At 45.4% G+C, this 25,108-nt stretch overlaps 1 protein-coding gene across 3 annotated transcripts in view; it reads left to right on the top strand.

Moving 5' to 3' along the window:
• The first annotated feature begins 2,101 nt into the window (after window positions 1–2,101).
• Window positions 2,102–25,108, top strand: part of DAAM1 (dishevelled associated activator of morphogenesis 1) — a 185,588-nt gene continuing 162,581 nt past the window's right edge. For 2 of the 3 annotated variants that reach the window (XM_073349968.1, XM_073349966.1), the window contains exon 1: window positions 2,102–2,270. The gene's annotated coding sequence lies outside the window, so the exon portion shown is untranslated. The remainder of the gene's footprint in view (window positions 2,271–25,108) is intronic. The other variant, XM_073349967.1, reaches the window with a different exon arrangement.

The raw sequence follows: 25,108 nt of genomic DNA, 5'->3' as shown, positions 1-25,108 counted from the left end.
TGGGAGTTGCCTTACCAAGTGTGAGGTCAGCCTAAGGAGACAATTCAATTAACAGCAGGATACCAAGGGAGGAAAAATAACTTTTGTAGTGGTAATGAGAGTGGCCCATTTCAAACAGTTGACAAGAAGGTGTGAGTAACAGTAGGGGGAAATTAGGTTTAGGTTTTGTAATGACCCAACCACTCCCAGTCTTTATTCAGGCCTAATTTGATAGTGTCCAGTTTGCAAATTAATTCCAGTTCTGCAGTTTCATGTTGGAGTCTGCAAAAAGAAAAGGAGGACTTGTGGCACCTTAGAGACGAACAAATTTATTTGAGCATAAGCTTTCATGAGCTACAGCATCCGATGAAGTGAGCTGTAGCTCACGAAAACATATGCTCAAATAAATTTGTTAGTCTCTAAAGTGCCACAAGTACTCCTGTTCTTTTTGGGGATACAGACTAACAGGGCTGCTACTCTGAAACATGTTGGAGTCTGTTTTTGAAGTTTTTTGTTGAAGAATTGCCACTTTTAGGTCTCTTATTGACTGACCAGGGAGATTGAAGTGTTCTCCTACTGGTTTTTGAATGTTATAATTCCTGATGTCAGATTTGTGTCCATTTAAGGCTGTGTTCTTTGACAGGTACTCCAGGCACTATTGCAATAAAAATAAAGAATAATAAATCTAGTGTCTTATCATGTCTTATGTGTTGGTCTTAGCATGTTTATGCCTTTGTGTATATGTCTTATTATCGTTGGACTGTTTTTGCATATTATGTGTATTTGTTAAATGCTTTAATAATTAATACCATTTGTGAAACAAGACTGCACGGTTTAAATGCATGTTCTGTCTCTCTAGCACCATTGTGAAAAGCACATGCCTGTTCCCACTTCTGAGAATGTTTTAATGTTGATTATTAAAGAGGTCTAATAAATTATTTGTTATTTCTATTATTATTATCTGGGTGTTTTTGGGTGGGGCGATGCAAGTTTTAGGGGGGGAAATCTTTAGCCTCCTAGACTATGCAAATTAAAAGGGATGCTAATTTCTTTGGCGTTTCCAGCAGTTAGAAGAGAAAGAGGAGCCCGGCTGCAGGAGCACCGAACAAAGAATTGTTGCCTGTTATTAGGGAGGCAGTTATTACAGCAGCAGCTGACAGCTCTGTCTCTGTCTCTCTGGCATGAGAAACTGCTGGGGCTGTGGATTTCACCGTGTTATTTCTAGTGAATGACTCCGTCATTGTGGCTGATTAGCCTAGTGAACTGTGTTCACTGCGTTTTGATCTGTCCCCCCCCCCCCCGAGCTCAATTGTTTGCCAAGCCCCGAACAGGGAACTTTTCCTTGCTCTAAATGGCACGCGGTTCCAGGGCAGTCCCCCCAACCCCTGCCAAGGGAAGCGGCGTGCTGTCCATGACAACGGGGTAGTGGAAGAAACGGAGAGGTCGATGGGAGGAAAACAAAAGCCAGGGGTGCTAACTGCGCACCAAGCAGGCACAGCTGGGCCGCCTGGGGCATTGGACGGGGGAATCGGGGCTCGGCTGACCCGGCTAGGGCAACGTCCCAGTGTGCACAGCAAACTCTTCCGTGCTAGGTTTGTGCCAGGCGGGAGCGGGGGACAGGGTGGCCGGCCCTCCAGCCGTTAGGGTGACCAGACAGCAAATGGGAAAAATTGGGGTGGGGGGGTGTAACAGGAGCCTATATAAGAAAAAGACCCCCCAATCGGGACTGTCCCTATAAAATGGGGACATCTGGTCCCGCTACCCGGCGTGTCTTGGAGGCTCCAGGAATTAACAATTCGTCTTTACAGGTTGTGTCATGGGATGAGGCCTCCAGGAACAGTCCAAGCAAAACCGAGGACCCTGGGGTGGGGGTGGGGTGTGGGGGGGGGCTGCTGAATGACAAAGGGCAGCCCCGCTGCGCCAGCCGGCTCCATCCTCCCTGCCGGGCACGCTCCCCGCTGCTGCAGCGTGCCCGCTGGGGAAGCATTCCAGCTGGGGCTGGGGGCAGAGGGGGGGGGCTTGGGAAGTGTAGTCCCAGCTGCACGGCGGCCGTGGGCACGGCAAGGCGCCGCCGCACTCCAACTCCCAGCAGGCGCTGGGGCGGGAGGGGTGGCTCACCGAGGCCCAGCGCATGCGCAGCCCCGGCCACCGTCTATCCTATTAGGCCGAGCGGGGATGATGTCACCTGCAGGCTGGCGAGCGCCCGGGCGGCGGGGACGGGAACTGGCGGAGCGGCTGCTCGGGTAGGCAGGGCTGCGGCGCTGGCTGCTAAGGATGCCCGGGGTCTGCAGGTAAGGGCGGGCGGCGGCTCTCGCTCTCCCGCCGGGCAAGCGCAGGGGCGGGCTGGGCTGGGCTGGGCTGGGCGAGCCCCGGGCGCGGGGGGCTGCGCCGAGCCGGGCGCTCGCTCCCAGCCCGGGGAAAGTCGGTCACGGCTGAACCGGCCGCTCAGGTCGCGGGTGGGACCGCGAGAGGACAGCGCCGGCTCCGCGGGTGGCTGCCGGCGCGGAAAATGGCTGATCGCAGGCGGCTTCTGCGGGGATGCCCCCTCGCCAGCGAGGCGAGCTTTCCACCCCGGGGGCGGGCTGCGGGAGCGACCCTCCCGCCGGGCTGGGCGAGCAGCTGGGGCCGATCAGCCCCCCGCCTCCTCCGGGCGGCAGCTGCATCTCCGCCGGGGGCCGGCTAACAAAGAGGGACGTTCCCCCTCGGCTCCGGCTTGGGCGCTGCCCCCGGAGCCATGGCCCGAGCCTGGCTCCCAGCGGGCGGCCGGTCAAGATGCGGCGGCGAGCCGCACCTGGGCGTCAGGGGCGCCTGAAACCGAGCGGCCAGGCTCGGGCGTCCGAGCTCCCTGGGGGTGTGGCACCGGAGCGCCTCGGACCCCCAGAGGGGTGTGACACCCGCGGTGGGGTGGGTGGGGTGGGGCTGCCTCTCTCCAGGATCCCAGCCCCCGCAATGCCCTGGCCCGCTCGCTGCCCCCTGCCGAGCTCGGCGAGCCCAAGGCAGGGCTGGGGCTTGGCCGCCTCTCGCTTCTGCAGCCCAGTGCCGGCGGCGGCCCCGGGCAAGCCGCTGGGCGGAAAAGAGGCGAATCAGGTTTCCCCAGTGGGTGACATTGAAACTGCGGCCGGGTTTCCGCTCCCCGGGCGAAGGACCAGGGCGCCGCGGGGGCTCCCGTGGGCTCGAGCTCCTGGGGGCTCGCTTTGGAGCCGCGCCGGGGCAGGAGATCAGCAGTGAGCCGGGGGCGCTGGACCCTCGGCAGGGGGGGGAGCGGAGAAGCACCTGGCTGCTCCGCATCCTGACTAGTTGTCGTCAAATCCGGAGCGAGCTGGGCTGCAGGAGAGTGTCTGCAAGAGCAGGGGAGATGGGGGTGGGTGGGTATTATGACTCTGGTTGCTATGGTTATTCCTGCCACTGGAGCCTCTAGTATTTCCTCTGCTCTGTCTTGGGGGGGCTCTTGCTCATAGCTGGGGAGGGTGTGGCTAGTGGGTGTGCCCAGTGCCATCCCCATTAACCTAGGGGTGTGTTTCCTACCGTCGACCCTCCCAGAATACTGGAGGAAGAACAGCAGGGCTGGAGTAAACCGCAGACCTGGATCTGCCTCCCCATTGTACAGACCGTGGTTTGTGTGTAAAGCAGCCTTGGAAGCCAGCCGCCTTCTGCTCCCACTGTATCCCCCATGAAACTGGCCAAAGGATGGTATTGACATGGCTGCCGGCTCAGGCAGTGGCTCATGGGCTCAAGCTCCTCGCCTTGGCTTGCTTGGGCATCTGTGATCTGGCCCCTATGGAGCCACCAATGAACCCCCCATCTCTAGCTGGCAACCTTCTGCTGACTGGAGAGGGGAAGCCACTGACTGAGAGAATAAAAATGAACAGCCAGGAGAGGGGTGAACAGGAGCGGAGGAAGATGGGAGAGGGAAACTGAGCGTGGTTGCTTCACTTGGACAAGTCGCAAATTGAGATGGGGGAAGTACACGGTGGCCTCTGTCAGTGGGTTGGGAACCATTGGCCTAGCTGTTTCTCTTCCCCCGTCTACTTACTGCTCCCCCTTGGTTGCTCTCGCTCCTTTGTGGGAGTGAGGATGCTGTGCCTACCTGTTTATCTAATGGCATCTGAACAGACGTGTAGGGAACATGCACGATACCCCACAGGGTGTTTCTGTTTATCCTCCTGCTGACACAACCACTTACTTATGACTTGTAGCAAGAGGAGTGTGAGTTGTAGGCTTTTAAACATGATTTTTACGGACACAAGGTCCAAAACTTGCTTTTCAAATACACTTTTCCTAAGTTTCCAGTTGTCTGGCTGGTGGTTGGGACAGACTTTGAGATGCATATTGTTGCTAACAGAGTAATGGTCATTGTTTATGGAGTATCAGGAAGAGTTCCTGTCACTCTGCAAAACTAAGACGATAAGGTCCCCTCCTCTGAGGACATTACAGTCTAACTCAGCATTACAGTAGTGTGTGATGGGGGGAATTACTGTGTATACTAACTGTTGTTGTTATTATTTGTAATACAATATCCTAGTTATGGCAATGTCATAGACCAGGATCCCATTGTGGGAGGTGTTGTACAAACTGAACAAAAAGAGGGTCACACTCCAAGGGGCTTACAAATGAAGTTATGAAATACCAGTGTTAGAGGGAGAATGGGCGTGTGGTTCATGTATAAGACTCGTGATCTGGGATCTACTGCAGATTTGCTCTGTGACCTGGGGTAGTCACTCAAGCCACAGTTTTCAACAGTGTCTATTCATTTTGGTTGCTCCCATTTTTTCAGTGACTAATTTGACATTGAGGATCTGATCTTTGTTGGGTTTTTTTAATGTTCAGTTTTTTAGAGGTGCTGAGTGCCTGGACCCCCAACACCTCTGAAAAATCCTGATCCCTTGGAATTCAATGGCAAAACACTTATTAACCCCAATGAAGTAAAGATTTAATCCTTAGTGTCCAAAGATGAATGCCTAAAAGTAGTAGCCACTTCTGAAATGCTACTCATTCAGTGTTGGACATTATAGCTTATGTGCTGGGGAATGTTGACAGGATGCTGGGGCGTAAATAACAAAAAAGTTTTAAAGTGGAACGTCTATTCCTCGCTTCTCCTCTAATATTAAACAACTCAATGTACCAGAAGAAATATCTCTCCCACTCACACATCTCCTCAGTTTAACCCTTGAGAATATCACCTAGTAAAGTAAAATGCCAAAAGATCTCTGGAGGACTTTAAAGATCCATTGGTTCAAACAAGTCCCACTATCTCTTGTGTGGCTAGATACCAGCCAGAGAGGAGAAAGAAGAGGTGTAGCTGTTGGGGCAATGACCCAGATGATGGTAGTCAGAAGAGGGCAAAATTATAGTTTGTTTCCTTTTCTAACTCAGGTCTCAAACCAGTCATGATCCACCCTGATGCTTCAGCTATCCTGTTCTGCCAGTTTGTCCCCTAGAGGTTGATTTTGATATTGCATGCTAAATCTCTTGATACTGATTGTTCCAACTTTCTTTTTTTTCTCCTGTTAATAATAGCCCACCTTAATGGATTGGTCTCCTTAGGGCTGGTATGGCAACCCCCATTTTTTCATGTTCTGTGTGTGTGTGTGTGTCTTCCTACTGTATTTTCCACTATATGCATCTGATGAAGTGGGATTTAGCCCACGAAAGCTTATGCTCAAATAAATTTGTTAGTCTCCAAGGTGCCACAGGTGCTCCTCGTTCTTTCTTCCAACTCTTTGAGCCATAAATGTCTGTCTCCTTCCACTTTCTGGAAGTGAAATTTACAAACTGCATTTCTTCATAGCAATGATTTCTGCTAGGGGGATCAGTGAACCGTCTTCCTGCAAGTGCTGAATTTGTCATCTCCATGAGGATTAAATTAGTCCCACAGTGTCAGAATCTGTTACCTGAGTCGGATCAAATTTGCTCCTCAAACCGGCAGATTGAACTATGTATGGTATTTATTTTTAAGCCAAACATACACCTCCCATATTACTGTCTTGATTAATCAATTACAGAAGAATAGGAAAACCCCAAGTATAGTACAAAATATTCAGGTGTTGTGTCTACCCTGAATATGTTCTGTTTGCAGTTGCCTTATATTGGAACAAAATAGCAAAAGGAACTTCAAGCTTTTCAATTCATTTTGTAGCTATGGCCTTGGTCTTCCAAGGTGTGACTTCAGTGGCAGCCGAAGGCACTCCGTGCTTCACAGTTCTGTGCCCTGTTTGCCCCTGGGTTTATTTGTGATGGGAGTCAGCCCCTTTCTCTGGTGTTACTATAGGAAGTCCTTCAGATTCCATCAGCGAACCAGGCATACATCCAGTTTTAGTATCTGATTTAGACCCTGTGCTAGCCCCAGTGAAGTAAACAGGATGGGTAGAGTATAAGGTAGAGTAGAATTTGTACATTTATACTTTAAACTGCGTAAAACCAGTCTCGATCTGAGGCTCCTTTTCCTCTTGCTTCCAGTGGGGGAATGAGGAAATGTAGCAGGAAGATGCCCTCTTTCAGTTACACTCTCTGCTAACACTTCTGTGGCACTCTAGACAGCCCTTCCCTTAGATTCAGAAGATGGGAAGAAGGCAGGGGCAAGGGCGAGACAGCAAGTCTGACTGGATTATGTTTATCTCTTTGCTTGTTTCCCTTCTGAGCTGTCATTGTTTCTATTCACCTCCCAACTGAGAAGTCCCTCCTACTGAAAACACTCAGGAGGTGCAAAGATATTCACAGCTTCTTGCAAGTCTTGTTTACCTGCTCGTCTGGAACACAACTCCTGCAATCTAGGTTCTTCCAAGTGCCAGGACTTCCTGGATTTGCTTGCCCTTTACATGCTCTGTCTATCAGCTGTTGGAAAAAACCAGCGGGAACCTGGCAGGGGAAAGAAGGCAATGGAGTGTCACAAGCAAAAGTTTAGGGTTTTTGGGGGGAGAAAAGGAGCAGAATGTGCGTAGTTAAACTTATCTTATGTTCCCTGATAAATCTGCAACTCTTGTCGGGCTTTGAGGTAAAAGTGTTTCTACTAAAAAGTTGGAAGACTCCACATTATTATGTATTTTTTGTGGGGGCTGACGCAGATTAATGTTAGACTTTTTTTGAGGTTCCAGTTATAAAGGGTTCAAGATTCATAGATATTTTTAATAAATGGTTAGTGTTCAATAGGTTGTTTATAAGCCCTTCTGTTGATGTGCATATAATCCTCTCTAACACAATCTGAGAGGTCTAACATGGTTATTATAAAAAGAAAAGGAGTACTTGTGGCACCTTAGAGACTAACCAATTTATTTGAGCATGAGCTTTCGTGAGCTACAGCTCAATAAATTTACTAAGCCCACCTTTCATAAAGTGTGGTTCTTTCCCCCACCCTGGTATTCAAATATACACTTACATTGTTAGCATTAGTCATTCCTATTTCTCTTAAGTGTTTAAAACATAAATTGTCAATCTTTGTATCTTTCAAGAGAGCTCTGGGCTGACTCGCAGTGTCAGAATGTCCTTTGCAGCAATGCTTCAAGTATTCATGGGTTTAATTCTTTCATGTGCCACCAGCAGATAAAGTCAAGGCTCCCAGCTGTCATCTTGGGCGATTTCTGAAGCCTGCTTGACAAGATTTCTCCAGGCTTCTTTTACAAACAAGGATTTTGTTGGACACTTGGGTTCCTGGCTTGACTGTCATAATTAAATAATTGAACTTTTCCAAAAGTTGCAACTGCCATGAATCAGCTCTTGGCGCCATGTTAAGCAAGGTGTGCTTCCTCTGTTGCAATTGAATATGATTTAACCAGAGCTGTTAAGTAAGCTGTATAAAAATGCACTACAGATTTAAAAAAAAATCTGCATTTTATTGTTGAGCTAAAAAGCTCACATGGATCCGTTTCCAAGTGCTGTTAGTTTCATGCTTTAAAATTCAGTTCATGTCCTTACTGAATTTTTTAAAGATAATGCGTGTGTGGTTGCACTTTGTAACAAATAAGTGGTGGGCTATAGAAAGAGGCATGATTTAATCCTGGGACTGGAGATGAAGCTAGGAATGCTCAAAAGTTTCCAGTTCTGATACTGATTCCATCTGTGGCTTTGGACAAGTTACTTAAACTTGTTGCTTTAGTTTCCCTATCTGTATAACTTAGATTATAGTACTTGCCTGCCACGTGGGGGGGATGTGAGGATTAATTAAAGTGTTTGTAAAGCAGTTAAGTATGTGAGTATTAGCTTGACTAAACAATTGCATTAGTCCCTCCTCCTGTTGCTCTATCTTTAACATTCCATTTAATGCAAGAAGTCCTACCGAGCAGATTACAGAACCACTGGGCTTGATTTGCTCTCCAGCCCCTCCTTGGTATGTGAGATTGCAATTTGCACAGCACACTCTTTGCTAATAAGGAAGGGTGGGGTGGGGGGGTGAAGAGGGAGGGAGGTTGCTCATCTTTAGCTAGGGACCGGTGGTGGTATTATTTGTATACAAATATCTAAGAGCCCCAGTCATAGCCTAGAACCCCCTTCTGCGAGGCACTGTATAAAGAGAACAAAAGACAGTTCCCCACCCTGAAGAGCTTACTATTGAAGTATAAAAACATGGGACAGCAGATGGATGCCGACAGACTGACAGAAGAGTGCAAGGAAACAATGGGACAATATTGGTGAGCATGATAGGCAGTCATCTTTGCACCAGCAGCTTAACAGGTGTCAAGTTCTTTCTTTTTTCTTTCTTTCTTTTTTTTTTTTGGTAGGCATCACAGCAAAGAAGAGAGGAGGAGGGTTTTTGGAGGAGGAGGTAGTTTTCGGGGTGTTTGTGGGGAGCTCTGCCCAAGCATGAGGGGCAGCATAGCAGAAAGGTGCTTGTTTGAAAATGTCGCTGATGGTGACTGGCATCATGAGCCTATCTGAGGCAGGAGTCGACATTCTTGATGGTCAATGAGAGGGAAGGGCCTTGAAAGTGAAGATTAGCAGCTTGGGTTTGATGTGACCGAGAGAACCCTGTATCTGTGATAGGAGAGGAGGGAATGGACGGCAAGTTCAGGGGAGGGGGACGGTCTGGTTGTATCCTGTCAGTTTTCACTTGGAAGAAATGGAGAACCTTTGCAGACAGAGTGATGAAGGCAGGAGGAGGTGGCGGTGGGGAGGGTTTGAGGAATGAGTTGCCATTGGTGAAGAGGTGTCTGGGATTCAGTTAAACTGGAGAAGCAGAGCTGTGTAGTGAGGGAGATGACAGTACTGGGGGAGGAGAGAACGAATGTGCCATGGAGGAAGTTAGCCTGGTCACAGGATTTCCACCAGCGATGCTCTGCAGAGCACGCACCGGAGTGGAGGAAGTGGGTGTTGAGGGCAAATGAGGGTTGGCAGGGTAGATCTTCTCATGGAAGAGAGGGGCAAAAGAATCAAAGGTGGAGGAGGAGTGAAGCAAGGACAGAATCAACAACCAGATTGGCAGAAGAAAGGGAGGAGAGGGCGGAGAGCAGACGAGAAGTCCTCAATGCTGGTGGATTGGAAGTCCCAGAATGGCCAAGGGACGGGGGTGTGATGTGGGAGTGACGGATGATGCAGAAAGAGAGACTGGTGATGCTCAGGGAGGGGAAATGCAGCAGGTGAGAGAGCCGTGGGGGGGGCGACCAAGTCGAGTGAACAGTCCTGTTGGTGAGTGGGAGTCAAATAAAGAGGTGAGGACGAGGGGATATGCAGTGAAGGATCAGGTGGATCATCGACATGAAAACTGAAGTCACTGAGGATGCATGTGGGAGAATCTGAGGAGAGAAAGAGAGAGCACCAGGAAGGCTGATGGGGAGGAGTTGGGTGGATAATAAATGACCACTACATTTGCCCTGTTACCCTCCCCTAGGGATTGAGCCAGTAGACAGACTTTCAGTGATGCCAACTCTTATGATTTTATTGTAGTCCAGTAATTATTTTTTTATGCTCCAGGGCCTGGAGTCCTGTGATTGTGAGAATTTCAGCTTTCCTTTCAAAAATAAAAATAAAATTAAGCTTCTAGCCCTTATGGTTACAGAGAAAAGCCTGAAGCACTGTAAGCATTCCGCAACCTGAAAGCAAATGAAAAGAACCCAAATATATTAGTGTTTGTCTTAAAAGCCATGAGATTGTTAAAATCTCATGATTTTTGGAATGCTTGGGTTGACAATACTGGACTTTAAACTGCAGTCAGGGATTGATAGGTCACTTTGCAGAAGCTGCGTTTGAGCAGGAGGGAGGGGGGAGCTGCAGTGAATGGACACAGCATTCCAGTATCTTGGCCTTGCCCACTCCAAGTGCAGCGTTTCCTCTTGGACTTTCCAGTGCTGCGGGGCTCTGGCGACTCTTGCACCTAGGGACATGGAGCCCATTTTTCTCATCTGAAAGAACAGACAGTGTAACACAGTGTCATGTAGATTTCCCTAATAGGGATTTCATACTCTGGGTTTGTGTACACTGGTATTCAAAATTGTTCATCAGCTTCCCTGGAAAACTATAGCTGCTTTTCCCCTCCCCGCCTCCATCACTGCCCTGAAAGCTGTGGCCACAAGAAAAGCCCCTGGTGGCTGCATGCAAGAAATGCTGCCCTATAAAGCAACGTTTACACTCCCAGGCAGTTAATGCTTGGCAACTGGGTGTCTGGTATCTTGAACAGAAGGATGGCGCTTGGAAATGCAAGAGTCTGTTTTAAACACCAAGCAGTGGAAGATTTCAGGGTATTGAAATATTCGGAGACTTTAAGACCAGAAGGCATCATTTATGATCAATTAGCCTGGCCTCCTGTATGAAACAGGCCAAACCATTTCACCCACTAATTCCTGCATCAAGCCAATGTCTTGTGGTGGAGCTAGAGTGCTCTGTTCAGATAGGCATCCAGTCTTGATATAAAGACTTCAAGTGATGGCATACCCACTACATTGCTTAGTAAGCTGTTCCATTGATTAGTTTCCAATGGCTTAAGGGGCACATTTTTAATCTCTAGCTCGAATTTATCTTCCTTTGGTTGCTAGCTGCTGGGCCTTGTTATGCTTTTGTATGCTAAATTAAGGAGTCCTCTGTTGGAAATCTCCCCACTTATAGACAGTGGTCAAGTCACCTCTTAACCTTTTTGATAAGCTAAAGACATTGAATAGCCCAAGGCTCACTATAAGGCAGGTTTCCCAGACTTCCGTTCATTTTTGTAGCTCTTTTCTGAACCCTTTCAGATTTCCCCCCCCCCCCCCCCGATATCTTTACAAGCCACAGCAGCCATTACCTCTTGCTGGGTATGGGCGCTCTCCTAGCGTGGCTAAAGGCATTTGTTACAGGCCCTTCTGCATGGCCTTTTTGGAAGAAATGGCATCTTCCTTCTTCAAGTATTTCTCTGCACACCTACTCCACTGAGAGCTCTTAGAAGGCATCCTACTGGGAGAATTCCGCTCCACTGCATGAATGGGGCCTTACAAATTATTTAAGAGCAATTTGCCTTGTCAGGCAAGTGGCTTCACGTCTTGCTTATCAAAAGGAATGTAGAAGGCAATACTTAACTATGCACATCTAGCTACTTGATGGTTAACTAAATCATGTCTTCCATGTTTGTACTGGTTCGTGAGCTTCCATTCAAGCTTATTGGCCCAAGTAGTTCCTTGTCTCACCCAGGAGGTTTGGGGCTAGTGAGGTGAAGTTAATTGATATCACAGACAAGTGTCTCTCTTTACAATGAAGTGTACATTCTGTGAGGTCTAACCTCTGGCACCCATTGAAGTCCATGACCATATATCCACCAGCATAAATGGGAAGAAGATTGAGCCTGATGGTGTTTCACTGACCATAGTATGATGTGCTCCAATGAAAAATAAGGCGGTCTTTCAGCATCTGTGCCCATTGAAATACTAAGTCTGGCTAAATACCGCCCCTGCCCACAAAGAGAGACCCTCAAAGTGAATAGGAAAAATGGAGCCATCTCTTCTAAACTCTACTGGAACCCTCTGGTATAGGGACTCTTGCACCACTCCTTTCCCTGCTGCAGGGGTAGCGATGAAAAAGACCCAACCAGGACCTGGTGTCATGCTGACTTTCAGTTGTGGTTTTGTTCCTTTAGAATTGTGTCTAGGAGACAATGTCTTGCCCTGCCCCCAGATCAGTGGGGTACAGAGGGGAGCTTTGATTGACTTTGTCACCGCATCCCTGTGTTGTACTCTGTGCAGATTAGCTGTGCTGCCCTCCCCTAGATCTGGTGCATATTTCCCAACAAAGGAGGTGTGTGGGGTTTCCACTGAGCTCTCTGCCAAGATTGAACGGACAGGACAAAATTTTATTACCCAGGATTCTCTTAAACTTGGCAGAACTTCTTAAGATATATCAGGATTTTACATAAGGAGCTGCTGATGCTTATTAGAAAATGCCACAAAAACATCACAGGGTATGTCTACACTGCAGTTAAATACTCAGCTGGCCCGTGCCAGCTGACCTGGGCTTTCAGGACTCAGGCTAAGGGGCTATTTAATTGTGGTGTAGGTGGTGTAGATGTTTAGACTCTGGTTGCAGCCCAAGTTCTGGGACCCTCCAACCTCATGGGGTCCTAGAGCCCAGGGTCAAGCCCAAGCATCTATACCACAATTAAACATCCCCTTAGCCTGAGCTCTGAGAGCCCAAGTCAGCTGGCAGGGCCCAGCCACAGGTGTCTAATTGCAGTGTAGACATACCCATAGCCTGCCTTTCTGCTAAACTCAGCTGGTTATTTTCTATCTCTTCCTGCTCTTCATGCAAATGTTGCCTGCCATAAACAGGCTCTTCTGAGTTCATTTCCTTGTGCTTATTTTTCACCTGTCATTTACATTTGTCAGTGACAACATAATAATCTCCGTAGCAATTGATTGGGAAGTCATAAAGCAGAGACCATGGCTCAAGGTGGGGAATAAACCACAGCAGGAGGAAAGCAGGTGAAAATAGGGCACATGAACTGCTTACGCTGTCCGATGGCTTCCAAGTTTCCCATCATGCATCAGCAGTCCTTTATTATTATGCGATGTTTGGATAGCGTGCCGAAGGCTATAAAGGGCAGAGCTGCTTTAATATGATCCATAAAATGCTCTGGGCTCCTGCCCTGTCCCATGCTAAAGCAACCCATAGTGGGAAGATGAGGACTATCCCGGACGTGGAAGCATGAATTGCCATGGACATGGAATGCATGAAAAGGTAAGGATGAAAATTACTATGGGGAAATATAAATTGCTTAGCTAACTCTGGGCCAGACCCTCAGGGGCATGTCTGGGGAAGGAGTGGCTGATGTCAGGAGCCCAGAGCATTCTGTGCTTGATGATCTTCTGATGTAATGCCATCCAGGTTGTCCATTACAAATCAGTATAGATTAGAGCAGCCTTTAGGCTGCTAGAGACCAGTTTGGCTCCCAGCCAGTCCCAGGATTGGGAAGGCAGGCGAGGCAGTTTAGAGCTGCTTGCCCCCACCCGCACGGAGCTTTGCTATGGCACAGCTGTGAGGTAGTCCTGCATTTTGAATGGATGGCCACTTGCAATGTTGATCCCTTCTGGCCCAAACACGTTTGGGTGATGCTACCTTCCATCACAGTCTCTCTGCCATCTAACTTGCTGCTGTTCTGTAGCTGTTACCTAGTGTATTTTCCTTGCAAATGTATAAGAACCCAAAAGGATTTAGTGCTGGTCTGGGGCTGTGGCGTAATCCATTTGTCTGGCTGGAAGGCTGTCTGAACAAGCAAGTCTTGTTTGCCCCCTCCCCCCCCCATCTCCTAGTAAATGGGTGGGACTTAAAGGAGCTGTAAACTCTTGTGTGACCCTATGAAATGTCTCTACTATAAGTAAGGGACGTACAGCTGGTTCCCTCAAGGATGCTTGTGTGTATGTAAGTGGCTGTAAATCTGTTAATTTAAAGACTTCTGTTCCATGACCGACAGGGACCCCTCATTTTAACATTCCTTTGTGTTTGCTGCTTTTGCTCTTTGGTCGGCACAGTGTCATCTCCTGATATGGGATGAATGCAGACTTGTGTGAGGGGCAAATGCGTCCGCGAAAATTTGTGTACCCTTTTCAGGCCCACCTTGATGGAAACTCTGTGAAAGCAAACACTTTACTCAGTGCAGTGCCCATAGAAGAGGGTCTGTTTGAACTATACTAATCCCTGTTGCCTCCAGAACAGCCATGTTTACAAGAGATGGTATTTCAAATGTGTATCCTGGTAAAATATCTTACATAACTGATTTGCGTGCTAGACACCAATGTGTGCAAGTGTTTGGTTTTAAAACCAAACATGTTCTCGAATGCAGGAGTTAATCCACATACCTCCTTCCTTGTTCTGAAATATATCAAGACATTTTGTAGGAGGTTGAAGGCTCTTCTGAGTGTATTATTCCATTTTTGAACTCCAATTATTTTCTATGAAGATTGTCTGCCTGGCAAATTGCATGTGAAATAACTGTGGCTATGAAACCACCAAAAACTCAACCAATTGCATAGGACAAAAAAAGGAAACATTTTTATAGCACATTAAATACTGTAATCTGTGCAATCAGTTTACTCTCAGATCCATAGTTGGAAACCAATTTCTTTTAATATTAATAGTTTTTCTGGAACTTAATTTTGTCATAAATGCTATTCTTCCATTTGTGAGGCCCATAAACATTTCTTAATCCACGAATGAAGCAAAACTGCACTTAATTGTTTAAAATTACATGAGACACTCAATATACTGAGAATCAAATTATATAATCTTTGAATTAATAAAGCATATAATTTCAGTGCAAGAAATGGGATGTCTTCTCAGATAACTTATGAGAATCCTGTAGAAAATGGTAACCTTTCTATAGTTTGAGATGGCTTTTGTGTAAAAAAACAAAACAAACAAAAACCACCTAAACTTTTCTAATAAATATACAGGAATTGTATCCCTGCTACACAATTTTATAAGGTGACTGAAAAATCCCATAGAAAAGAGAGAATTTCCTAAAGTCTAGTTTGTGGGTTTCCATAGAATCCTACAAAGTTAAATCATTATTAAATTCTATAGGGCTCTTCCATATGGCTAGAGGCTTTAATAAGTCAGTGTACTGTCATTCTTTCTCTAATATTACACTAACTGGAAGCTAATGTACTTCTTCTGTTAAGTGATGTGTCAAGGCTGGTGTATATGTTATCCCAGTGCTGGTGAAGTGTTCTACAGAGAGCTGGTTGGAAAATGGTGGTGGTTTTCTTTCCCTACAGAAAACGTTGACTTTTTTTTTTCCAGTGAAAAACTGAAATATTTCAACTGAAAACCACGGTAGTTTGATTCGGAAGTGCTGCTGCAGTGCCTTATGGGAGTTGTGGTCCAGTTGTCTTATGTCCCCTTTGTGTATGGGCCAAGCTCCCAGGTGGGACTATGTTGTCCATGGCCTGCCCTGTTGGTGAGGGGAGGTAGTATGTAATCGTGGTTGCAGTCCAGCTGGGGAGTCCAACTAATAGAGGAGAATGGGGATATGAGACAACTGAACTACAACTCCCATGAGGCACCATGATGGCATGTCTGAATCAGAATATATCAGTTTTCATGTGTTTGGCTTTTTGACAAATCAAAAATTTTTGGCAGAAAACACACACTTGTTGGCTGTGAAGAGCGTAACTCGGTTGAAATCAAATTTTCTATCAAACAGTTTCAACAGAAAATTTTCTGACCACGCCATGAGCTATACCTGGCACTGCTAGTTTCATGTCGAGCCCTGGGAACCTTGCAAGGGGGTGGGTCGCTGAGCTCGAGTGTCTACACTGCAGCTTTTAACCTGTGAGCCCAACTCAAGTGACTTGGGTTTGGAGACTTGGTGCCTCAGGGTTGTTTTTGTTGTTGTTGTGGTAGTGGTGTAGATTTACCCAATGATTCTAGGCTCTTTCACGGGGGAAAAGAAGTCATGATCCTCACCAAACACCCGTTTCAGCATCTTTGCATCTTTGCTGCTTTTGCAGCCCTGTAATTTAGCTATTGTATAATTTCTAATAAGCAGTTATGAGTATGGCTTTTATGTTGTTTAAATTATTGTACAGCAATTTGAGTGGGCGTAGGCGCCGGGGGAACTGGTAGTAAACCTCCCGCTCTGTGTGTTTAAGAAACTTTTATAACAAAAACAATACTTTTTGAATTATATAAAAACTAGGAGCATTTGCCTTCCAGGAGAGAGAACCCCAGCCCCCTGGAATCTTAGTGGCATATTAGCATAGAAGCAATGTGTTCTATCTCTGCATTTATACTCTCTCCCATCAAACATCATAGCATTTCATCACCTTACAGTCACTGATGAACGTAGCCTACCTCTTAGCACCTGATGCAGTTGAGAGAGAGAGAGTGTGCAGAGGGAGCTGAGGCATGGATCACCTAAGGGCCTGATGCAAAGTCTATCAAAGTCAATTGAGTTCTTTTCCATTGGCTTTGAACAAGTCTTGTACAACCTGATCTAAAGGCGCACAGGCTGGGAAGTGGACCCATATTTCCTGAGTCTCATCTGTTTGACAGTACCATGGAAAAATGTGCATCTAGTTGAGGAAATGTCAGTTTGCAGTGGAAAGGATGGGCAGTTAGCTCTTATTAAAATGTAACTTTAAAGAATTCTCATTAGCTATTGTTTAAAGAAACTGAAATACAGTAGCTATTCATTAGATGTAGTGTTCATTAGGTATAGTGTATTTCAAATGTGAAGCAGAAGAGAGACCGAACGGCTTTGTTTTCTAGCTAATCTGCTTTTTAAAACACACACAGTCTTCTTGTTCCTAATTCACTATCTAGTTACTGTTACTCATTTTAAGGACACTCAGGAAAATGTGCTCCTGAACTATTACATTCCTTCTAGCATCTCTTTCTTCTTCAGTTGGAGTTCACAGAGTATAATGGGCAGATTAACAACCTTATTTGTGGAATAACCCGTCTTTGTGCAGGTCTGGCTAAAAACCAATTAAGTTTGTCCTGATCTCTAAATAAGATTTTTGTCAAATGTCTTTATCCAACTGCAGTGTTACTGTCCACTAATAGAGGGATTAAAATAGCCGATGGTGTAGACTGTATGCTGGATAAATAGAGAAGAATTTAGTCGTGCTTGAGGGTTCCATAGGTGCATAAACTTGTCTCTTCAGTTGTTTTTGCAGCTCAATTTCCTAGGATTAAAATCTCTGGTTACTTTATGTGCGAAACCCAAGTATAGCACAGCAGATGTAGGGTCTTACCAAAAGCCCGTTGTACAAAATGAAAGTCTCCTAACTGATTTTGGTGGACTTTGGATCAGGATATTAATGCAGCCATCTACTTGAGAGAGAGATTTTTTGGTGCATGACTGTGTAATTCTATAATGCCAAACAGGAAGGCCAAGACTTTTAAAACTGACTAGTGATTGATATATAATATTTTGGTTGCCTAACTTGAGATACCTTTTTTAAAAGGGGCACGCGCTCTCTCTCTCTCTCCCCCTCCAAAAAGTGCTGGAAAATCAGGTCCCATTAAGGTACTTCAAGTTGGGCAGAACCCTGGATCATTAGTCACTTTTGAAAATCTTTGTCTAAAAAGGGCTTGGTCAGCTTTTTATATCGGCTACAATAGAACGGTTTGCCTGCGTGGTACTGATTATTGTGTGTAATAGTGCAGCAAGCCTTGCATTGTGTGTCACAGCCTTGATTGGAAAGAAATCTAAACACAAACTATCTAGATGTGAGCATTTGTCAAGAGTACCCCAAATGTTTACTCCATCCACAACAAGAGAAACTAGTTCTGTGATCACTTTTAAAATAAAAAAAAATAACGAAGATGCATTTTATACTGTTCTCTGAAGGTACTGCTATATATTTCCCCTAAATATTTCTAGATCATGATGTAGAATTGCAAAGCTGTATGGTTTTTAATCCAGGCAAACTGGAAAACAAGTGCCCCCATTTTTTTTTTAAAGGTTGAAAACAATTATTTTACAAATTTAAAGTAAGAGACTGATGGTATAGAGAACGGGATGAAATGTAATCACCTTATCTATTGCATTAATGCCTTGCATCTTTTTTTCTTATCTACCAAGGTGGTAAGAGAAGGAGGGATATAAGACAAACTATAAAATTAGCAGAAGAACCGATCATCTGATCACTGTTGCATTTGGGGTATCATTTATGGTGCTTTATCTATAATGGCATGTGGCTCAGTCCAATGTGGACTGGACACGTATGATGCCAGCACTTCACTGTGACACTCCTAGAAGGATCATGCCTCAAGTGTTGACATGTTTTGTACGTGGTGGGTCAAATGCTAGGTTTCAGGTATCATCATTTATTTCATTGGCCACTAGGTCATACGGTAGTGTACCTTTATTGTAAAACACAGAGGAAAGAACCACTGTTGCAGTGGTTTATATTAGATCAGATAGAGTAGACTTACGAGCCAATCTAACATTGCTATGTCTCTTTATTCTGCATGGGTCATTTCTCCATCAACCTGCTTCTTGAAGACTGGAATTTCTGCTCTTAAATTACTTGTGGAAATACTTGGCCTTTTTTAAAATATAAAAGCCAGGTAGGAGGTATGAAGACATGGATTTCAAGATTTGAGAGATTCCAGCTAATTAGGGCTGCTTTCAGGCCCCAGTTCGGTGAAGCACTTAAGCATGTGCCGAACTTTAAGCATGTGTGTAGTCCTGTTCACGTCAATCCATATTTGTTCTGTGCAATGTGATACTTGAGTTGTACATCTAAGGGGAAAAATGAGAATAAATCTGAAATGCAGTCAGCCCATTTCTGTAACAGACACGTTTATTTACTTGAATGCCTTCTGCTAACAAATGCAAAGTGAGTGACTATCTTTACTGAGATCTTGTAATGTTTCAGAATGGATGTGGCAGATGGCCAAATAGTCTTTCGGTGACTTGAGTGGCTGTATGGGTAAGTCAACCCATGTACTCCTTGCTGTGTTAGCAAGTTTGTCTTGTGAAGTCCATGACTGAAAAACCAAGATGCTTAACACTAGTAGACGTAAAAATGCTCTGTAGCAGGCCACACCGGTGCTTGTATTTACCCAGGGGGTAGGAGCCTGTGTCCTTTCCCAGACTCCTTCCTGTTGTTGTGGGTCTGAGCAAGAGCTGTGAGGTGATATGATATGGCTATCACAGCTGGCAGAGACACTGTTTACTCAGCAGAAGAATCTAATAATACCCCAAGCGTTTGCTGTGTCTGAGTTACCTGAGCCCAAACAAACCACAAGGAAGGAATCCGGTGTCATTAAGAGTCTGAACAGAGGAAGCATGCAGTGCACCCAGTGCTGATGTCTACAGCCCAGTGTGTGTGTGGGGGAAATCCTGGCCTTTCTCGTTTTCGGGGAAGGAGAGGGTGTACAGCCCAAAAAGGGTGGAACAGTGGCTCTGCTGCAGGGCATGGATGCAGAGGGATAGGCAGGATGCAGACAGCCCAGAATAGGAGGTTCTGCTCCCTGGGTCTAGTGGAGTAGAGGAAGGGTTCATTTACTAATTCCCTGAGCCACTGCAGAACCCTCTGGTCAAATCCCAGTCTTTGCTAAGTAGGGCGGCTTAGCATCTAGATGGGAGCCCTTCTAGAGCAGCATATATAAGGCAACGAGGAGCCTTTGTGCCTATCCTGCTGCCTAGCCAGTGTTGAACAGTCCTTCGCTATATACAAATATTTTCCTATTAAAGCTGCCCAGGAGCAGAACTCTCCTCCTACTCCCCCACATGCCACTAGATTGTGGAGGGCAAACGTGTGGGACTTGGGCAATGGGAGATGAATTCCTGGGGGAAGCACAGATTAAAATGACTTTAGTATGGTGGGCGCAAATCCTGTCAACTTCTGTTTACTTACCACCACACGAAAAAAAACCACCCCACTTCGCTAGGCTGGGGCTACTTGGACTCAAACTATTGCCAGTCCAAACTGTAGTTGGCTAACTTCACGCTGACTCTGGAGGGAGAGAGCCTCACGTCGGAAAAGCATCTGATTGCTAAGAGCTATGGGTTTTTTTTTGGCTTGTACTAACCCAGGTTCAGAACACAGTCAGTCTAGGCCAGAGGGTTTGCTCTGACCGAAGCAGACCGGTCAATCTATAACAGCGAGGAGTTATAGCTCTGGGTTTATGAGGCAAATGGATGTCTGAAAATGTGCTAATGCAGATCACATTGGGAGGCAAAGGCAATAACAGACTGTGAGGCTAAAACAGTGGCTCTCAACCTCTCTAGACTACTGTAGTCATTTCAGGAGTCTTATTTGCCTTGCGTACCCCAAGTTTCACCTCACTTAAAACCTATTCACTTACAAAATTAGGCATAAAAATATAAGTGTCACAGCACACTCTGACTGAAAAACTGCTCATTTTCACTGTATAATTATAAAATCAACTGGAATATAAATACTGTACTTACATTTCAGTGTATAGTACATACAGCACTATAAACAAGTAACTGTGTGAAATGTTAGTTTGTACTGACTTCGCTAGTGCTTTTCATCTAGCCTGTTGTAAAACTAGGCAAATATCTAGATGAGTTGATGTACCCCCAGGGGGTACACGTGAGAGAACCACTTGGCTAGAAAATCTTCTTCTTTTTTTTCTTGCATATTTTAAAATCCAGTGACTGTGGTGCAAGCATCTAACCGTAGCCAAAGATTGCATGAAGGGAAACAAATTCTCTCTATCTCTGGTAGATCTGCTAGGGTAGAATATATTTCTGAATAAAAGGAAGTAAAATGTAACTACCCTGCCTCCTGTTCCACAAGAACAGCCAATCTAAGGGGAAGGATTAGGAGAACAGCAAACATTGGGCCTGATCCTACAGTTGGCTCTGTAGGGGTGAGACCGTGTGCCTGCATAGTGCCCTGTGTAAAAGCAATGGGCCTCCATACAGATACAAGGGTCTGCTCATATAAATCCCGTTGCAGGATTAGGGCCATGGATTAATCGCCTTGGGACAGGGCGCTGTCATGTTGGTCCACAAAGTGCAGTACATGGCTGTGTTTCAGATGGTAATTTGAGCCGCTCGGTGCCCAGGTGAAGAGCAGGATGTAGAAATGAGCCAATGCAGTGGCAGTGCATGCATTTTGAAAGGGCTTTTATGTGCGCATTTCAAGCGTAGTGCAGGCAGCCATGCTGGAAACGCTAGGGCAAGCCGCAGAAGTAACCACGGTTGCAGGGGTGCTGCCCAGTGGGTGTGTGTACTTGCAAATGAGCAGGGAATTGGGTAAGTCTGGGGACAGATGTGAGCATTGCAGTATTGCCAGTCCAGAGCATTCTGAACTCGTGAGAAAAACCGTGACATTTTAAAAAATAAATGTTGGGTGCTTTTTTTGGGGGGGGCCATCCAGTTTTTGAGCCTACAGGGTGCACTTGGGTCACATTTTCAAGCATTTGTCTGAAAACATGAGCACTGGAAATGTGTTTTGTTTTTTTTTTTTAAACTATATCTGATATTCATCTGCAGTAACATGAATCCAGGAGCTGTGGCTTTAAGAAAAACATCAAATATCAAAAGAGTCATGGGGAAAATTGCAAGACTTGGCAACCCTGCCAATGCCTTTTCTCTGGTCACAGCCTTCAGTGCAGAAGTTGGGGATTGCTCTTCTTTTCTGAAGCATCTTTGATAAGGAATTCAAAACAGCAAAGACTAATTCCTCAGGATCATTTAAAGAAATGCATGTTAAAATTCTGTGTGTACGCAGCATTCACGGTAAGCAAGAGTTGTGTGAATCTTATAATATTGTATGTAAATGTACAGTACGCGTATAAGGGTTGCACTTGGTTACTATCTTGATTCTAATCGCTTAAGCAAAAGGTTGGATTGTACTGAGAATTGCGCGCATGCATGTCTTATTTAAAGTGCTCTTTGGTATGTGGACTCTCGTGATGTGACTGAATTGGAATAGACAGAGCAGTAGAGGGTCCACAGCCAGAGAGCTGATCTGACAGCTGGAAGTCAGAGCTTGTCCTACTGCAAGTCCAATGTTTACCCTCTTGGAAGTGATTAGTTTAAAAGCCTTTTGGGGGGGCATAGTTTGGGGCACTTTAACTGTTCTTTAAGATAAAGGGTTAGAAGCACAGGAGAAGGTGGCATGAGAAACAAGTAAATACCACACCCAGACAGTATGGTGATATGCAGGTTTTAAAAATAAAGAGTGTGTGTGTGTGTGTGTGTGTGCACGTGTGTAAATAAACAGTCCAGCGTGATCTCTTGCCCCTTGACTTGCCATTTGCAGTTTAGTGTTTTTTTTTAAAAAAAATAACTCGTGGTTGACTAAAATATCTGGTAAGACATTAATATAGTTGCCTCTTTCCTATAATGCATCCAGCTATCTGAAACAGAGCAGCACTCAGGGGTGGTACCTGATTTCAGACTATGGAAAGAAGAGATCTGTTACTAGGTCTGGTCTTCCTGCCCTCATGGTAGATTGCTCTGATAGCAACTATTCAAACTGTGTGTTTGAATAAGACCAGGCATGAAAATCGGTCACTTGGAAGGGTTAAAATTACAGGGCAAGATGTTAGGAATCTCTCTCTCCTTCTCCCTCAACCTTTCTGAATCCTTGTTCTTCAGTGAAATTCCCCTTGGTATCTTCAGCCTCCCCCATTCCTCCTGCTGGAATGGCTGGTGCTCACTGGAAGTGTTGAGAATAACAAGTAAATTATTGCTATGCTGGTTGGTTGCGTTTTTTGGAAGTTGTCCTGTAGAGCTGCATTATGTGACTTTTACATTGCTTCAAAATAAAGCCCTGAGATCGTCCTGTTAGTTTGGATGTTGATTGTGAATGGCAGCTAAATAAAATGCCCACTGTTTAACTTTTTTAGGTTTGCATGCATGCACACACCGTAAGAAAAAATGCCAGCCTAGAGGTTCTAGCCGCCCTTGATTTAACTTTAAAATGTAAGAGTGAATGTATGCCCCAGCATAACTAAAGGACAGCAAAACGATTCTATTGAACCTGCCCCCAGAAAACCAGGCAATGCGAAAGATCAAATGTATCTCTTTCCTGATGTCTTCCTTCAATGTGTTACACCTCTTTCTCTCTGCTTCCTCACACAACCTGAATACACAGTAATCAAGAGCGGGCATTGCATAGTGTGCTACCCTTCTCTCCTGGGTATACGTGACTGGGGTGAGGCAGGGAATGAAAGTCTGATAGACTGAACTCCAAGAATGCACAGTATAAGAAAATATAGAAAAAGGAATACATGCTAACTTGTCTTAATGGGGCAGAAGAGCTCTAGAGGCTTTATTGGAATATCTCATCATGCACTTGTTAGCTATGTACTGTGTGGTAATATTTTGTGTATGTATCTGCATGCATGCACATGTGCTGAAAGCTCTGAATTTTGACAACTCTCCACTTCAAATAGCTGGTGCCTTTCTGAAACTGGATTCACTTCAAAATTGTCGGGCTGTGTGACTCTTACAGTCTGTGGGTTGCAAACCCTCAATTGCTGTTTACAGGTATCACTGGCTGTGTGTGCTAGCCAAGGAAACTTGCTACTGCAATTATGGAATTAAATGTAAATCAATTCCCTCTTAAAGAGACACACACCCTTTTATTTGGTTTAGTCAGTAATCTCTTTTCCTTGTCTTCCTGTGGGACAACCACAGGTATGGCAATATGCTGAGGTTGGTCTGGTTACAATAACACTTCCATGTGCAGAAAGAGAACAAATTCTTCTCTATTAATTACTTGGAGTGCTATGAAATTGCTGCAATAAGTCATCTTCTGTGTCCACTGAAGGTAGGACATGAAGTAATTGGCTTAATTTGCAGCAAAGGAAAATTAGATTAGATATGAGGAGAAGCTTTCTAACTATAAAGATAGTTAAGCACTGGACTAGGCTTTGAAGGGACGTTGTGGAATCCCTGTCATGGGAGGTTTTTAAGAATTGATTAGATGAACACCAGTGAGGGATGGTCTGGGTTTACTTGGTCCTGCCTCAGTGAAGGGGGCTGGACTAGATGGCCTCTTGAGGTGCTTTTCTGCTCAATACTTCTCTGAGATTGGTGCCGGTTCTGACTCTGAAAGGATCAGCTATTTAAAGGCTAGGCACTTTGGTTTGAAAATTCTGCAGTTGGGCTCGTTAGTCCCTATGTAGGTACCCCAGTAAAAGTGGCCTGACTTTCAGGGCAGTGGTGAGGGGGGGGTCAAGAGATCATTATTTACGTGGATCCCAACTTGCTACACAAGTGGTTCAGGTGGCTGTTCTTACCCTGGTAGCCTTGCTACCGCAGGGTGTAAGTGGGGTGTGCACAGGAGCTTCGCCCCAGGTTGGGGAGCTGGATTTTGCACACGCTCAACTTCTTTCTGCATTTCACCCCCACAGAACCTGATTGGCTCACTTGAAAGCCAAATCCTGCAGCCCTTACTCAGGCTAAACTGCTTGTGACCTTCCCGAGGCTGTTTGTGTGCAAAACTTCCTTCTTAAGACTTCCCACTGTAGTTGTGATCTACACTGCACTGTCCATGGTAGCAGTAGCGGTAGACCAGCCAGAGTAGGCCTACGCAACATGGTGACCTGTCAGCATTAGCATAGCCACTGTGACTACTACTGGTGAGCTGCAGTGATGGGAAATAAGCATAGTGCAGACAAGGCCTTAGCCTGTCTAGTCCCTGTCGGTGGTTCTCCCTATGGAGTATGTTAAGCAGGTGAATGTCCTGTTTTTTGCTTTTTCAGCTCTATACAAAGCAAACACATTTTATATGATGTCCATCTTGCATTCTTTCTGTACAGACCCTCTTAAAACTTCATGGCCCTGTTGAATTATCTAGTAATGGGGAAACATCTTGACTAGCATGAAGCAAAGGAAATGCAAACTTCCCCCCATCTCAGAAAAATACCTTGGTCCATGTATATCTAGAATATAGTATGGCAGATAAGCCATTACTTTCAGACACAAAGGTCTGATGACATGCCCTCTGGGCCTACGGCCGGTGGTTCCTTTTGGTAGTCAAAGCTCTTCAGTAGCAAAAACAAAAGCTCTAGTTACATCCACACCTTTATCACGGTGTAGAATTTAACTATACATTTACAGTAGTTGGAGAAATACCTATTCTTTTTATCACAAGAGTTAACCAGAATACCAGCAGGAGGAACAATTTAACCTAAGCAGTTTCTGATATGAAAAACGGAGAATATAGCGGTAGGGGAATGTGCAAGTGAATGGCTCTGATTAAGACCGGTCCAATGTGGCTTTTAATCTTTAACTCTG

Source organism: Lepidochelys kempii, chromosome 6 (assembly GCF_965140265.1).
Source record: "Lepidochelys kempii isolate rLepKem1 chromosome 6, rLepKem1.hap2, whole genome shotgun sequence".
NCBI lineage: Eukaryota > Metazoa > Chordata > Testudines > Cheloniidae > Lepidochelys > Lepidochelys kempii.
Note: the sequence above shows the minus strand (reverse complement) of the source record. Positions and strands in the feature narration are given on the sequence as shown.